Genomic DNA, 17,528 nt, shown 5'->3' with positions numbered 1-17,528 from the left:
TCACTGTGCATTTCAAATACATACAATAACTTGCATGAAGGATATTAGTTATTTTATGTCTTTGGTAATTTAGTATTTATATGGGATGTGGTGTCAAGACATTATAATGGGAGATTTTATACGTATTTCAGAAGTACTATTTATCCAAACAAAACAGAGAGTGAGGTTAGCTTGCAGTAAAAGGGTCCATCCAACAAAAACTGATATTTTAGTTTTTGGTAGATGCTAGTAAGAGAAACATCTTGACAATTTTTCATGGTGTTTCTGTTTTTTTCCTTCCTCCTGTGGCCATGATGAGAATCTCACTTCCCTTGTTGGATTTGGTGTTTATTTTCTAGAAAACAAAATAGGAGGAGCTGGGGCACACAAAATTGGGTGGAAACACCCAAAGATCTCAGGAGGAAAGTCAGCAGCTACAGGTGGAAGATCCCACTGTTGGAAGTGTCCAGGACGTATAGGATGCCCAGAATTGCCCTTCAGGCTCTGCCTATTAAAATGATATATATACATACATACACATACATATATACACACACGCACATATACACACACACACCTTTTGGATGGACTATCCAAAATAATCTTGTCTGGATTATCCAGATAATCTTTCTACTTGCTACTTAGATGTCGATTACTTTTCAAAGATGATAAAAATATACTAGAAATGTTAATCGCTCTTCTCATAGAGATTTGATGTATTACTCCCTTTCAAAATCTCATATTTGATCTTGGTCTACTGTAGATGCCGATTACCTCTCAAAGATTATCCTATTAGTAAAGGGTTAGTTCATCCAAAAGAAACCCCCTAACAACTTCTTATGGACTCTATTGAGGTGTTCCTGGGTTTGCCCACCTGCTGTGGCCATGAGAGTTCCCCCACCTTATTGAATTTTGTATTTCTTGTATCTTATGTATAATGCAGTAGGACGAGGTGGGAAACAAAAAGATGGGCAGAAACACTCACATGTCCCAGAAGGAAAGAAGCCAGACTCAGTCCTCCAAACACTGCTTAGCTTATAAAAAAAAATTAAAAAAGTGTATGTATGTATATGTATATATATATATATATATATATATATATATATATATATATATATACACACACACACACACAGTGAGTAAATTAAGTATTAGCACATCGCTGTTTTTCTAGGTAAATATATTTATTAAGGCGCTATTGACATATCATTTTCACCACGTCTGCAGCAACCCATGCAATCCATATATACAAAGAAACCAAAACAAATAAGTTCAGAAGTTAAGTTATGTGTAATAAAATGGAATGACACAGGGAAAAAAAGTATTGAACACATGAAGAAAGCGAGGTGCAAAAACGCATGGAAAGCCAAGACACCAGCTGAAATCTATCAGTAATTAGAAAGCAATCCTGCCCCTTGTCAGAAAGACCTGGAATTAGCAGGTACAATTGTTTCAAAGAAAACAATACGTAATGCACTCAGTCGCCATGGCCTGTATGCACACTCACCACACAAGACTCCATTGCTGAAGAAAAAGCATGTTGAAGCTTGTTTAAAGTTTGCTGCACAACATTTAGACAGGCCTGTGAAATACTGGAAGAATATAGACTAGTCAGATGAGACCAAAGTTGAACTCTTTGGATGCCGTAATACACACCAAGTTTCGAGGTCAAATGGCACTGCACATCACCCCAAAAACACCATACCAATAGTGAAGTTTGGAGGTGGGAACATCATGACGTGGGGCTGTTTTTCAGCATACGGTACTGGAAAATTTCATTTCATTGAAGGAAGGATGAATGGAAAAATGTACCAAGACATTCTTGATAAAAATCTGCTGCCATCTACCAGGATGATGACAATGAAATGAAGGTGGAAATTTCAGCAAGACAATGATCCCAAACAAAAAGCCAAGGAAACTCTAAATTGGTTTCAAAGAAATAAAATAAAGCTACTAAAATGGCCCAGCCAATCACCTGACTGGAACCCAATAGAAAATCTATGGAAAGAACTAAAGAACAGAGTTCCAGAGAAACCTTCACGATTTGTAGACTGTTTCTGTGGAAGAATGGGCCAAAATCACACCTGAGCAATGCATGAGGAAATAATCTTTGAGAAGTAATCAGCATCCACAGCGTACCAACATGACATTATATGAAAATAAGGTAATCCCTCCTTTTCAGATGTGTAAAAAAAATTAGCCTTGCTTGTATATTTTGGGTGATTGTTATTTCTTCCTCAAAAGTTAAGTTGGAACTTAAAGGTGCCCAGCTGTTCTCACCTTCCTGCCTACATTGACATACAGTACACGTCCTATCACAATCTGAAAGGTTATGTTGATAGAAAAGGTTTGAAAAGAGATCTTGTGGCAGCAAGAGGATGGAGAGGATTAGTTCCTAAAGGTTATGAGACGTGTCTACATTGTGGTATTCTCAGCAGTTCGGGAAGTCACCTCATTCTTTCCCAGTACAAGGAATAGTGCCCGAGGCTTCCCTGACACAACTTGATTCACATCCTATACTGTATTATACCAACATGACAATAGGGACTCAATTAGTGAAACTGAGAGAAAAATACAAGACATGTTCTTATTGATCTCCCTTTAGAGAACGCTAGTTGACCAACTCTTCTGCTAACTTTACTGAACTGTGTACATATGTTCTGGGCCAGCAACTCAGAAAGCATTAAAATCAGAAAGCGGTGAGAAGGTTTATTAAAGTGGAACTTTAGCCTAGAAAACAGGCGGATTGGCAGGATTTGTAATGCAGAAGAGACATGCTTTGTCCCTTCTGCATTAAAGCTATTGACCTGCCCGACCGCCCCTGTACATTATGCTGAGAAGATGGAAATAAAAAGGTCCAATTCGCATGTAATGGATATAAAATAATGGAATTAGCCCCTCTTTACTGGAACATCAATGCTGATATAAATGCCTCAAATCCAGCCAGGAGAAGATAGAGAGAATCCACCAGCACCAAAAACTCTGCTTCTTACCAGATTGAATTGACCCCAAGTTATGGATGGGTCAAAATGCGCGATACAAATTCCAAAGGCAAGCCATGGACCTGGAAACTTTTTGGCTCCAAATGGACCAAGCTGGCCCCCAGTTGTAGATGAACATTGATTACATGAAGCACCACACTTGTGTATATTATTTTGTATATTGTTGCCTGCAATATTGTGGTGGCTGCTCATGTTTTATTGATATATTTACAATGAAGGAAATAAGTATTTGATCCCCTGCTGATTTTCAATGTTTGCCCACTCACAATGTTCCAGCATGACAATGACCCAAAACACATGGCCAAGGCAACAAAGGAGTGGCTCAAGAAGAAGCACATTAAGGTCCTGGAGTGGCCTAGCCAGTCTCCAGACCTTAATCCCATTGAAAATCTGTGGAGGGAGTTAAAAGTTTGAGTTGCCAAATGTCAGCCACCAAACCTTAATGACTTGGAGAGGATCTGCCAAGAGGAGTGGGCCAAAATCCCTCCTGAGATGTGTGCAAACCTGGTGGTCAACTACAGGAAACATCTGACCTCTGTGATTGCCAACAAGGGATTTGCTACCAAGTACCAAGTCATGTTTTGTGAAGGGGATCAAATCCTTATTTCCCTCATGAACATGCAAATCAGTGCATAATTTGTTAGACATGCATTTCTTTTGAATTATTTGTTGCTAGTCTGTCTCTCAGTGTTACCATGCACCTACCATTCAATTTTTAGACTGATCATTTCTTTGTGAGTGGGCAAACATTCAAAATCAGCAGGGGATCAAATACTTATTCCCTTCACTGTATGTTAAGCAATATATATATTATACAAACACATACATAGATACCATAGCGTGGAATTGTTAAGATATTTTTTTATTAAGCTGCAAAAGCTCAGCTCACTGCACAAATTCAGCAACGCCAAAGCTGATGGTACTCTCGTGCATGTGCAGGAGTGGAGTAATTACAGTCCAACCAATGACGGCAGCTGGCAATCGAGACCCGGAATCTGGCCATTCAAAGATGTCAGTCAGTGGGGGTGGCGCACCGCTGGATTCAAGGTGAGTTTATTTCTGCTTTAAGTTGGAATGACAGTCAGGCAACTAATATTTTCTGAAAGAGATGTCCACTATGGCAGTCTTGATGGGTTTTTTCTTGCTTGAACAGTGTTTCTGACAATCAATAAAAAATTGTTATTATATAATAATTTATAATTATGTGCACATGGCTGTCCTAATCTCAAGTCCATTCAGTCAGATATACCAAATTCCACCCAAGTGAAAAAACCAAGGATGGCTATTATAGTAGTATAGTAATATACTTATTCACTCCTACGGCTTCAATTACCACCTCTATGCCGACGACACCCAAATTTACCTCTCCACCCCCCACCTCACCCCCTCACTCTCCGCCCGCATCGCCCACCTCATAAACGACATATCAGACTGGATGTCGCTCCATTTCCTAAAACTTAACCTATCCAAAACCGAGCTCCTGGTCTTCCCCCCACCCCGCGCCCCCCCCCCCCCCCAATCCTCTCCATCACTACTAACAACGCCACCATCTCTCCCATCCCACACGCCAAAGTCCTGGGTGTCACCCTGAACTCCCACCTCTCCTTCCTACCCCACATCCAACTGCTATCTAGATCTTGCAGGCTCCACCTCCGCAACATCTCCAAGATACACACATTCCTCATCCCAGACACCACCAAACAACTCGTACACTCCCTCATCATCTCAAGCCTGGACTATTGTAATTCCCTTCTCACTGGCCTACCCAAACGAACGCTATCCCCACTCCAGTCGATCCTAAACTCAGCAGCCAGACTCATCCACCTCACCAACCGCTCCACATCTGCCTCCCCCCTCTGCCAATCCCTTCATTGGCTCCTGATTGCCCAACGCATCAAATTCAAACTGCTAACTCTGACCTACAAAGCCATTCACAATGCCGCCCCAAACTACATAACTGACCTGATACCCAAATACTACCCTACCCGTGCCCTCCGCTCCTCACAGGACCTTCTACTCTCTAGCTCCCTGGTCTCCTCCTCCCACGCCCAATTGCAGGACTTCTCCAGGACTTCCCCCATCCTCTGGAACTCCCTACCCCAATCAGACTGTCACCTACCCTCCTCACCTTCAGGCGCACCCTGAAAACCCTCCTCTTCAGGGAAGCCTACCTCAACCTCACCTAACACCTGACCTCATCTAACAACTAACCTCCTCCACTCCTCTCACCACTCCATCCCCCACAGCCATTTCCTCCTGTACCACCTTTCCCTCCCTCCTAGATTGTAAGCTCGAAAAAGCAGGGCCCTCGAACCCCTCGTGTATTGTATTGTTACTGTCTTGTCTCATGTTCTGTCCCCCTTGCTACTGTACAGCGCTGAGCATACCCTTTGGCGCTATATAAATACTGTATAATAATAATATAATAATAGTAATAGAAACAGCCATTATGATCAATTAGTCCACACTTGCACAGTTGCTGAGCGGTAACACTTCAGTAAATTGATGCGCTGTGGTGTTATTCATTCTGAAAGCCCCCAACACAAGGTAACATACTACCATGTGTTGTCAATCTAAAAACAGTTTATGCACATTTGTTGGTGCGTTGTGTTAAGGAAGCCCATTCAAATGCACTAGCTTGCTTACACAACACACTTTACCCCTGTGTTAAAGCACCACAAGGATGTAAATGGCCCCAATCCCATTTGCAGTTTACTAAAAAAAAAAAAAAAAAGTCAGATAAATTGAGCGTATAGTGGTATATGGCAAATGACTTATGTCATTGTTTCAGCCTCTGAGCTAGGATCTGGTGTTCTCTTTGCTATTGACATCATGCCAAGATCAGATGAGCTCTCCAAGGGCCTCAAAAGGAAAGTTGCAGATACCTATGAGTCTGGCAAGGCATCTAAAAAAGATCGCCAAATGATTTGAAAGCAAGCATTCCACTGTAAGGAAAATAATCTACATTTGTCCAGTACTAGCCAGCCCAGCAAATTCAACTCAAAAGCTGACAGATGCTAAAGGAAGTCTCCGAAGATCCCCAAGAATTTCAAGAGGTACCGGTTGGGGTCAAAGTGCATGGATCTACAATCTGAAAAAGACTAATTCAACCCACATGTGAGGTGTGTTAGGAAAAAGCCTTTGCTGTCCAAAAAAGTTTTAGAGCAAGAATATAATTTGCTTTGAACATACAAAGACCAGGCCTTCTGGAACATTATGCAGAATACTGATCAATAAAAGTTAGAGTTGTTAGTTCACAGTAAAAGTACACGTTTGCTAGAACTGGAACATAGTTTTTGGACAGAAGAATCTCATAACTGTGAAAAATGGTGATGGAAGTGTTATAGTTTGAGGTCACTTTGCTGCTTCAGGTTTGGGCAGAACACCCACATCATGTCAACTATAGACTCTACATCAAATTAAAGTATGCTAAGTTGAAGGGAGTCTTAACACGATAGTGGTCCAAAGAAGACCAGCAAATCCATTAAGCACTGGCTTTACTGCCATTGAAATTTTGTAGGGTGATTTTGAAACAGGCAGCCCATGCAATAAAACCAACAAATACCTAGAAACTAAAAGGGATTTTGCATGGGGGAGTGGTCAAAAATGTCAGAGACTGGTGGGCAGTTATACAAAATGACTACAAGAAGTCATTTCCACTGGAGAGGGCAATATCGGCTTTTGATGCCAATAATGTCAGGGATGCGAAAATCATATCGCTCGACACCCGGGACATGCAGTTCCATGCTCCGGGCAGGTGGGGTTTTTTATTTTACATTTACAGCGGGCAATTGACTACAATGCAAAAATCACATCCCACAGCCTTCAATGCAAAATCACATCCCACAGGCTTCAATGCAAAATCACATCCCACAGGCTTCAATGCAAAATCACATCCCACAGGCTTCAATGCAAAATCACATCCCATAGACTTTAATGCAAAATCGCCTTTCTTAGACATCAATGCAAAAAAGCCTCCCACAGACATCAATGCAAAAATATCTCCCATAAACGTCAATGCAAAAACACTTTGCATAGACTTCAAAGCAAAAAACACCCAATGTGGAAACACCTGTCAATCACAATCCTATCTAAACACTTATCTACACACGCCACTCTACTCTGGAACGCACCGCTACAAATTTGCACAGGACCCTTTTCATAAAGGCACTCAAAATGCAATGTGTGTGGGCCAGGCCATTTTTTGTGATTCAGCGCTGTGTTAATTTAACTGACAATTGCGCGGTCATGCAATGCTGCACCCAAAATAAATTTAAGCCCTTTTTTCCCCACAAATAGAGCTTTCTTTCAGTGGTATTTGATCGCCTGTGCATTTTTATTTTTTTGTGCTATAAACACAAAAAGACCGACAATTTTGAAAAAAAAAATTTTTTGGACTTTTTGGTCTAAAACATGTCTAGTAAAAAAAATGTAAAAAATCTAATTTTGTCATAAATTTAGGCCAAAATGTATTCTGCTACAAGGTTTTGCTAAAAAAAAAAATTCCCAATACGTGTAAATTAATGGGTTTATGTGAAAGTTATAGCGTCTACAAATGGCGGTATATATACTGGAAATTTTTTTTTACTAGTATTGGTGTCGATCAGCGACTTATAGCAGGACTGCGGTGGGCATTCTGACACTGTGGGGAACTGACTTGGTGTCACTGACATCCCCAGTGACACCAATACAGTGATCAGTGCTAATTAAAACTGTACTAATGTCACTGGGCAGGAAGGGGTTAACATGGGCAATCAAAGGGTTAACTGTGTGCTGTTTTACTGTGTGCGTTCTTTACACTGTAAGCACACTGCTTTGTATGGGTCTGCTATTTAGAGCCATACAAAGCAGTGTGCAGGAGCTGACAGGGGAGATAGCTGTATTGTTTATACACAGGTCTCTCCCCCGTCGGAGGTACTCGGCGATCACCGTCCACCAGCGAATAATCACTGGCTGGGACCTGGTGATTGACAGCCAAGGCCATGAATGGTGGCACAAGTAGGGCCCAAAGAGAGACAACTCTGGAGGATTAGACTGATTTGGGTATAAGATCTCATGCACACCGGGTGTTTTAAAAATGCCAGTAGTGTTAGCTGTATAAAGTCACATAAAAAACGTGCGCTTTTCTGCATTTTTTTTTTTTTTTTTTTTTTTTTTTTTAGAGTTTAGCCACGTTTTTCTGCGTTCAAGTTTTTTAGTGTTTTTTTTTTTTACACAAAAAAATAAATAACATTTTTATTAAAAAAAAAAAATAAAAAGGCCAAAAACACTGGTTTGCTGCGATTTTCCATGTTTACCAGTGTTAGAGCATTTTACCAACTAAAAACTGCTGTAGAAGCCCACTAGTTCTGGCCCCTGCCACAAAACGCTTATTAAAGCCTATGTGTGCATAGACACATAGGATAACATGCTGGGAAGTTTACTGGCTGTAGAGCAAAAAAAAAACACCAAAAGCCAACAGCAGCTGTAAAAACGTCCAGTATGCATCAACCATTGCACCATCTGCCTGGAGTTTGTATGTTACATAGTTACATAGTCTGGCTGAAAAAAGACAAAAAGTCCACCCAATTCAGCCATAGTAAAAAAAAAGTTACAATCCTATACCCACAGTTGATCCAGAGGAAGGCAAAAAAATAAAAAAAACCCAGCAAAGCATGATCCAATTTGCTCCTGCTGGGAAAATAATTCCTTCCTGATCCCCCTGAGAGGAAATCGGATATTCCCTGGATCAACTTTACCTATAAATGTTAGTATCCAGTTATATTCAGTGTGTGTTCTCCCTGTGCCCGTGTGGGTTCCTCCAGGGTTGGACTGACCATTTGGAAATTTTGGCACTGCTCGAGGACCCGGGGTTAGTAGGGGGCCCCATGAAATGCCCCTGGTACCTTTTTCATAGGCTTTTTTGAGTTTGGCCAAGGACACAGGGGTCCCATGATCCCCTATTGCTCGGGGGCCCCATGAGTTGTCAGTCCGCCCCTGGTTTCCTCCAAGTACTCCGGTTTCCTCCCACACTCCAAAGGCATGCTGGTAGGTTAATTGGCTCCTGTCTAAATTGTCCCTAGTATGTGTATGTATGAATGTGAGTTAGGGACCTTAGATTGTACACCCCTTGAGGGTTAGGGAATGATGTGAATGTACAATATATATGTAAAAGCGCTGTGTAAATTGATGGTGCTATATAAGTAACTGTAATAAATAAATAAAATATATAAATGAGGCCTTAAAGTGACATCTTGGAGGTTTTCTGTTTGATGCTGTTTATTACACAAGAACAAGTAGTAGCAATTCTACAAAAGAAAACGTTCCTGGCAGTTGAACGACTCGGCAGGTGATTTGACGCTGCAATTGCTATCTGGAAAGGCTCCAGGTCTGAGTCACAATACTCCAGCAGGCCTCATATGAGAGGGCAGTTAAACTGTCATGGCTGATTGGCAATAAAGTTTTATTGACAGTCTGTCCGCTGTGATACAGGATAAACAATGGCCATAGCAGGAATTGCCTTGTGTGCAATAGGAATTCATGCCGTCGGGGATAGGGAGTGTGTGTGCGTGTGTGTGTGTGAGCATGCGTGTGTGCGTGTGTGTGCGTGTGTGTGCGCATGCGTGTGTGTGTGCGCGCACCTAATTGTCAGACAAGAAAAAACATTCAACAATACAAAACACCTGCAAGCATCACCATCGGCCAAGTAAAAACACACAAACCACTTGACCGGAGGTATTTTGCCATGGAAAGCCAGCTCCAAATTCCTGGATTCAGAAAATAAACATTGCTATCAGCATCATCAGTCTTTCTTTATTCTTTAAAATAAATGTTGGAAAATAAGCTTTGAGCCCGGTTCACACTTGTGCGGTGCGGCATATCGCATGTGATTCGCACAGGAGCTGCACCACATTCCTATGCAAATCACGTGCGAATTCTGTGTGGTGCAATTTGAGCCATCCATTTTGTATGGCTCTAATCGCACCGCACTCGCACCAAAAAGGTGCACCCTTTTTATTTGTCCGCACTAGAATCAGATCACATGGGTATTCATACCCATGCGATTCGATTCTGCACATCGCGCTGCGTTTTTCAAACCGATTTCAAGGTGTTGTTAACTTAACATACTCACCCGCAGCAGTTCGCATGAACGAGGTGCGATAACGATGCGGTGCAGAATTCACACACAAACCAGTACTAATTCCGCACTGCATCAGTGTGAACCCAGGCTAAATGAAGAAACTGTAGAAGAGGGGACTTCATATAGAACACTCAAAAATGTATTTACACATCTTGGAGACAAAAATATATATTTAAATACAAAGTTTTATTTAATCCAAGTACACAAAAATGATTTGATCAGACATTCAGAGGAGTGAAAGGCACAAGTACGAAAAGCTCAAATACAGGTATTAAAACATTTTCTGAGGAATTTATAAGGAGTGTGCACTGGGGTAGGAGTCTCCGCATCCACACTCCATCCTCAGTGCAGCAGGAGAGAAGTCTTTTGGCTTGGTAGGAAAAGCCGGATGAGGATTCACAGACACTAGCACCCCATCAGGTCAACTCCCCTTCTGATTGACAGCAGATTCTGGTACCAATAGACAGGCTGCTATTAGCTCTAGCAGCCTTTCTCAAACAGGGTGCCTTGAGGCTTCCCCAGGGGCACCTTGGCAAAATGTCCAAAAATTGCCTACAAACTTGCATACAAGCCAGTCTTTTAGTTACACAAAGCCACAGGTTTTCATTGTGCACCATTATGACCTTCTAGCCACTGGTGTCCTGACAACCAATGACATCATCAGTTAATAAGTAGGTTGTCAGCTTCCTGCACAGCACCCTGGTTTGCCTCTCCCCTGCCCCTCTCCATCAGTGCTGGGGTCATATTAGCTCAGTGATGGAAAAAAAACGAGCGAGAATAGAAACAATGGAATGCTAGTCAGTACCAGTGTGCAAAAGTGTAGCTTTAAAAGAATAAATCACCTCTAATGTTGGGTGTCCTACATGTGTGGATGTTGCTGCGTTATATAAATTATTAGAATAGTTTTTCACATTTTAGAATGGAGTGCCCGTTTAACAATATGGACAGTCTTGAGGCACCCCATTTTAGAATGAGGTGCAACAAACTGTCCATAATTTTAAAGGGTACCTGTGGACGGTTAATAATTTTAAAGGGTGTCTTGACTGAAAATAGGTTGAGAAACACGGAGCTATAGAATTCACCCACTGCCTGCTGTCAATCACAATGGGAGTGGACCTGACAGGGAACTAGTTCCTCAGGTTCCCCATCAGGCTCCACACACTGTCAGCATCACTGGTTCCTAGGAGCCTAGGAACCTGCTGGCTATGAAGCCAACGGCATTCTATACAACCAATGACAGATGGGGAGGGGGGAGCCATGGCAAACCTGTTGCCTACAGAGTTGGACACTCTTGCCTGTCTCTGTACGTCTAGTTAGAGTTGGTCTTCCAGTTTTATCTACAAACTGGAGGTAATTTTTTTTAAATTTAGGGCAGTCAATGTGCCACATTGTAAAAAGAACTACCTGAATCTGCCACATGTTCTGATAAAGCTACTAAGACTGGTGGCAGGGATCTGGCGCAGGCCTTTTTAAAAGTCCATACAACCGGAAAAATGGTTCAAATGCCTTATTGAACTCCTCTGATCATAATCATAAGTCAACACATTTCATTTCCACCACTTGTTTAGGACCACTGTGATAAATTATTGTAGTTATATATTATATTGTGGTCTTCAGACTTAAAAAAAAATAGGTAATTAAATTTTCCAACTTAAGCCCCCAAAAAGGGCATTAAAAGCACCCTCCATAAAGGTAATGTTTTTAAAAATCAGGACTAAAGGTGCATTTCCTGACTGACCTATGATCTATGCATGAAGGTAAAAACCTTCTGTGTGTAGCAGCCTCACCCCCCCCCCCCAGCCCCATTGAGATCCAGTGATGTGCACAAGAGCCTTAGCTCTCCCTCCTCTTTGGCTCACAGCCAGTGAGCCAATGGAGGAGAGAGAGGGGACAGGGTCGACCCACGGCTTTGGGTGTGATTAGCCATGCAGAGCAGCAGCTTCGGAGTGAGCCACCTTGGGTGCCCCCATAGCAATCTGCTTGCCCTGGAGGCACTCTGCAGGAGGAAGGGGCAAGGAGTGTCGGCGGGGGACCCAAGGAGGATCGGGGCTGCTCTGTGCAAAACCACTGCATAGAGCAGGTATATATAACATGTTTGTTTTTTTTAACCACTTCCAGACCGGACACTTTTACCCCCTTCCTGACCAGGGCAATTTTCAGCTTTTAGCGCTATCACACTTTGAATGACAATTGCGCGGTCATGCAACACTGTACCCAAATGAATTTTTTACCATTTTTTTGAGATAGATAAAGCTTTATTTTGGTGGTATTTATTCACCATTGGGATTTGTATTTTTTTTGCTATGTAAATGAAATGTCCAAAATATTTGAAAAAAAGTGTTTTTTTAATAAAATTTTGCAAATAAATAATATTTCATCATAAATCTTAGCCAAAATTTATTCCGTTATCTTTTTAGTAAAAAAAAAAAATCCAAATTAGTTTATAAGCAAAAATTATAATTTTTAAACATTTTTTTTTACATTTTTATTTTATTTTTTTATATTATTATTTTTTATTTTTTTATTTTTTTTTTACATACTGTCACCATGGTGACACTGTACTACTTGTGAGGGGTGATGAAGATTTTTTTTTTTTTTTTACACTGATTGCTTTTACACCCATATAGGATGTAAAAGCAATCATTTCTCTTTCTCTCTGTGTGCATTCTTGCACTCATTGAGAAGAACTGATAAGCTGTGATTGGTCACAGCTTGTCACATGGTACAAGGCTTTTGTGAATAGCCTTGTACCATGTGACCTCTGTGATCATTCACAGATTTCACACATAGTAAGCAATGATGTCAGAAGTGACATCTTGCTTACTACTTTGCATGTGATCACTGATTGGCCAATCAGTGATCACATGATCGGGACCTCTTACAGAGGTCCCGTCCGACGATCGGTGTTTCACTGTGTCCGGAGGACACAGCGGGCACCGGATCGCGGTGCAGCGCGCTCCCAGGGAGCGCGCACAAGCAGGGTGCGGGGAGGCCGTTTATAGATGGCCACCCGACCCTGCAGTGCCACCGTCCGGCCATTTATATACAACGGCCGGTCGGGAAGTGGTTAATTACCTTTAAGATCACCTTTTACATACAAAATGAAACCCCCAACAGATGGACATTCTGTCAAGGCTTCCAGATGGAAATGGAGACATGGGCTTCTGTTAGGCTGGTAGGAGCAGACTGTCTATCAGCCCCATAGAAGTTTAGGGGTCAACCTGCACAAGAAGAGACATTGGATGAAGAAGTCAGCAGAGGGATGTAAACAATGCTGCAGGCCTCAGAGCGAGATTTAGGTAATTGCAGCATTTTGGGTGGCAGTGCTAATGGTAGTGGTGGTGGTAGTTGTGGGGTTAAACCTACTTACAGGGTGAGGCAAAAGTTTAGAGACTTTGTGGGGAAGTACCCTTTAAGACCCAACTTTAAGGCTCAACCCACCCTCCTGGAAACAGCAGCTGTAGGACCATTTACATACAAAACATATTTGCCCAGAATTGGGCAACAACAGACACAAAACACATCCTTTGGCAGTTAAAAGGAAAAATGGCTCTCAGATAATGTATCTCAACTGTGCAATCAGCTGTGTGCCTGAAGTTTCTCTGTAAATTCCCTCTGCACTCGGCAATGGGCGGCTGCAATTCAGGTTCCCCAGGGAAGGCGAGTTAAGGCAAGGAGAACAGAAACATTGCTGTGCTGCGAACAAAGAAGAGATCCCGCTGTACAATGTCACCTGTGACTACTGTGCAGTCTCCATCAGGTTACAGGTTAGTGAATGGAGCCTCAGGTGTCATCCCTGCCAACTCCTCCATCTACCACCTGTGTATTGCCAGGACAGCAGGCTGACAAAGGTCTTATTTATAAAACACACAGGCTGAGAACTGTTTACATAACACAAGGGACCAGAGAACAGAAGGTGTTTTATCTGTCAGTTCCAACAAACAAAGCCATCAAAGTACATTACACAGCCATTACTTATAGACATTTCTCAGAGAGTACAAGTTCTGAGTTTCGTTTTACTGAAAGTATTTTTTTTCACATAATTGACTTGCTTGGTGTGCCATATTTTTATGTTATATTTCACATGTTGTTACAAAGTTCTGGGTCCCAACAACTCTGATATATACAGAGAGCAGTCAGCAGACCTGTGAGGATTCAGAACAGAGTATACAGAACAAGGATTTAGTTTATGGGTTACATCAGGTTAGTGTGAGGGTCAGATAATAGCAGGTTTAGGCCCCTTTTACACGGTCATCTTCTGATCCTAGACTGACCTCTGATGAGTTGGATCCAGGGGCGGACTGATCATTTGGAAACTCGGGCACTGCCCGAGGTCAGTAGGGGGGCCCCATGAGATGCCCCTGGTACCTTTTTCATAGGCTTTTTTGAGTTTGGGCAAGGACACAGGGGCCCCATGATCCCCTATTGCCCGGGGGCCCCGTGAGTTGTCAGCCCACCCTGGTCAGATCCGAGCAGAAGCAGACCCATGTAATCCTTATGGTTGGCAAATATAGACAGACATCCATCCGCCCATATCCACAATCATCAGTAAAAGGGGATCTGGATGCCAACATTTTTTGTTTGTTCCGACAAACCTTAACAGACCTGGATATAGGCAAATATAGACTGATGCCACCCCCAGGGATACATTTTGTACCTGATAATCACGGATCAAAATTAGATTGATAGAATGCCTGTGTGAAAGGGGCACTAGATTTAGGGTTAGGCTTTGTTTTAACCCTGAAGTGTTGGGTTGGGGGAAGTTTGAGAAAATAGGCCACTTGAAGGGTTAGGTTAACTTTTGAAGTGATATTAAACCCTTAAATTTGTAATCACTTACTGAGAATTCAGTTTCATTAACTTTTAATCCTTGCCTATATTCTAGTGTAGGCTGCTGTCATGACAGTTGCCCCAGATTTTGTTTCACAATGGCTCCTCTCTCTTGCAGTGTCCTATGGAGCCACCCTTGCATGCAGGGACTTGAGTTGTGTCTCCGTACACTGTGTGTATCATCGGAAACACCACAGTCCTGTAGCCTAGGATGGGTAGGAACTTCTCTGCTCATCCCTTCCTCAAGCTAAAGCCTTGTACAAACGAAGAGAAAATCAGACGAAAAATACCACTTTCAAAACGTTCGTCCAATAATCTGAATGTTATTACACAACTTTCGAGAGCTGATCATGCATAATTATCCGAAGGAACAACCATGAAAATTTTTCTCGTGCGATACCAGAACGAACGAGAAATAGAGTGTCCAAGAACACGCAAGCTCAGAAACAAAAGAATACATTAAAATACATCACAATACGTTACATCACTTCCAAAGTTGTATTTTGTTGTACGGGAATTTTCATAACTTTCATTTTCGATATAAGACTAGCATGCAAAAAAAAAAAAAAGGATATTCTCATAACATGTATACGAGGCTTAACACAAAGCTTAATTGAACAAGTTGAAGTTAGAAGCTGAATGGCCAATACCAAGCTTTATCATAAGCTTACCTGTAGTTAAAAGTTAACATTGCGACTTTACTACCACTTTAAAGATGATTTCCAGGTATGGATATTTTATGTAGTTACACTGGTCCAAGCTGGACCAATGTAATGCTCTATAAAATATCAATACCTGGAATTCATTTTAAAAGAAGAACTCCAGGATAGGCAAACAAAAAAAAGAAAACACACCCATTAGTACATCCCCCTACACAATACACTAAACTGTTAATAGAAATTATGAAAATCCTTACCATTTAGGTGAAAAGTCTAATTGAATTTTCATGACTTCATCTCAGTAACTCAAATGATAACAGCATCTGCTCTGCCAAGGAGGAGGTGTAACAGCAGGAATTACATCATATCCTCTCCTCTCTGTCTGCAGTAAAAGGAAACTACATTTCCCATCATCCACAAGGAATTGTAGTGAATGTGGGCGGGTACACTAGGCCTGTACATGTTGAATGTGCCTGAGAGTCTCGGCCCGCCCACCAATGCAAGTAGGGCTGAATTACATCACTGCTTCCTGGAGAAAAAACTACAGAAGGGATGTGCCAAGACCACTGGCTGGGGGAAAAGGAGGCATAGCAACTGTAATTGGTCTTACAAACAGGAAACCAAAGAGAATAAACAGTTTGATTTGAAAATCAATTGGCTATTTCACAGCAACTACTGAGTGAACCAGAAGATGGATAAAATATTCAGTGAAAGTAGGAAAACAGCAACAAGGACATGTGAAGATGTTTTTGCCCGGCGCTCTGCTTTAAACTTTGGCATTCTGTAAAATTCACGACAATATAGCTGTATTGAGAGCAATAGAGGAACTACCACTTCTGACCTGCTTGTAAAAACACTAGCTACTTCTAAAGCGAACAAAATCCTCTCTTGTTTTAAAAGACGTATAGACTCCAGAGAGAGAGATATCATATTACCCCAGTACAAATCATTAATAAGACATCATCTGGAATATGCAGTTCAGTTTTGGGCACCAATTCACAAAAAGAACATTGGGGAACTGGAGAAAGTACAGAGAAGGACAACCAAACTAATAAGAGGCATGGAGGAGCTCAGCTATGAGGAAAGATTAGGGGAACTGAATTTATTCTCTCTTGAGAAGAGGAGATTAAGGGGGGATATGATCACCATGTATAATACATAAGGGGGGATATGATCAACATGTATAATACATAAGGGGGATATGATCTCCATGTATAATACATAAGGGGGGATATGATCAACATGTATAAATACATCAGTGGTTCATATAGTGAACTCGGTGTAGAGTTATTCACCCTGAGGTCATCACAGAGGACAAGGGGGCACTCTTTACGTCTGGAGGAAAAAAAATTTAAATCTCCAAACACGGAAAGGTTTCTTCACAGTGAGAGCTGTGAAAATGTGGAATAGACTCCCTCGAGAGTTGGTTCTGGCCAGCTCAGTGGATTGCTTTAAAAAAGGCCTGGATTGTTTCTTCGATACCCAGAATATAAATTTATACTAACATTTATAGGTAGGGTTGATCCAGGGAATATCAGATTGCCTCTCAGGGGGGAATTTTGTTCCCCAGCAGGAGCAAATTGGATCATGCTTTGCTGGTTTTTTTGCCTTCCTCTGGATAAACTGTCGGTATAGGATTATAACTTTTTTTTTTTTTTTTAATGGTTGAACTGGATGGACTTTTGTCTTTTTTCAGCCAGGCTAACTATGTAACTTGGCTGTCTATGTCTACAATACTTTATTTTCCTGACCCGAATGTTGGATCAGTGTCTCAGAGACTGAAGTCAGAACTCCTATACTGAACACCTGCACCATGTCAGGGACTCAAAACAAAATGAAATTGAATCAATACAACTGCCAGGGAACTGGCATTTTCAGGAGAGGTCAGTAACGGCAGCCTGCATACTTCCTTTGTACAAAGCTCCTTCAAAACTATCT

At 41.6% G+C, this 17,528-nt stretch overlaps 1 protein-coding gene and 1 long non-coding RNA gene across 2 annotated transcripts in view; one reads left to right on the top strand and one right to left on the bottom strand.

Annotated features, from left to right (window-relative positions):
• The window catches only part of LIFR (LIF receptor subunit alpha), a 147,586-nt gene that overhangs the window by 61,247 nt on the left and 68,811 nt on the right, over positions 1 to 17,528 (bottom strand). The window lies entirely within an intron of this gene.
• Positions 13,743 to 15,413, top strand: LOC149454114 (uncharacterized). The gene is made up of 2 exons (XR_016314373.1): positions 13,743 to 13,868; positions 15,050 to 15,413. It is a non-coding gene; the product is annotated as an uncharacterized LOC149454114 (long non-coding RNA).

This window comes from Staurois parvus, unplaced genomic scaffold (assembly GCF_062004578.1).
Source record: "Staurois parvus isolate SC_StPar_1 unplaced genomic scaffold, SC_StPar_1.0 ptg000438l, whole genome shotgun sequence".
Classification (NCBI taxonomy): Eukaryota; Metazoa; Chordata; class Amphibia; order Anura; family Ranidae; genus Staurois; species Staurois parvus.
Note: the sequence above shows the minus strand (reverse complement) of the source record. Positions and strands in the feature narration are given on the sequence as shown.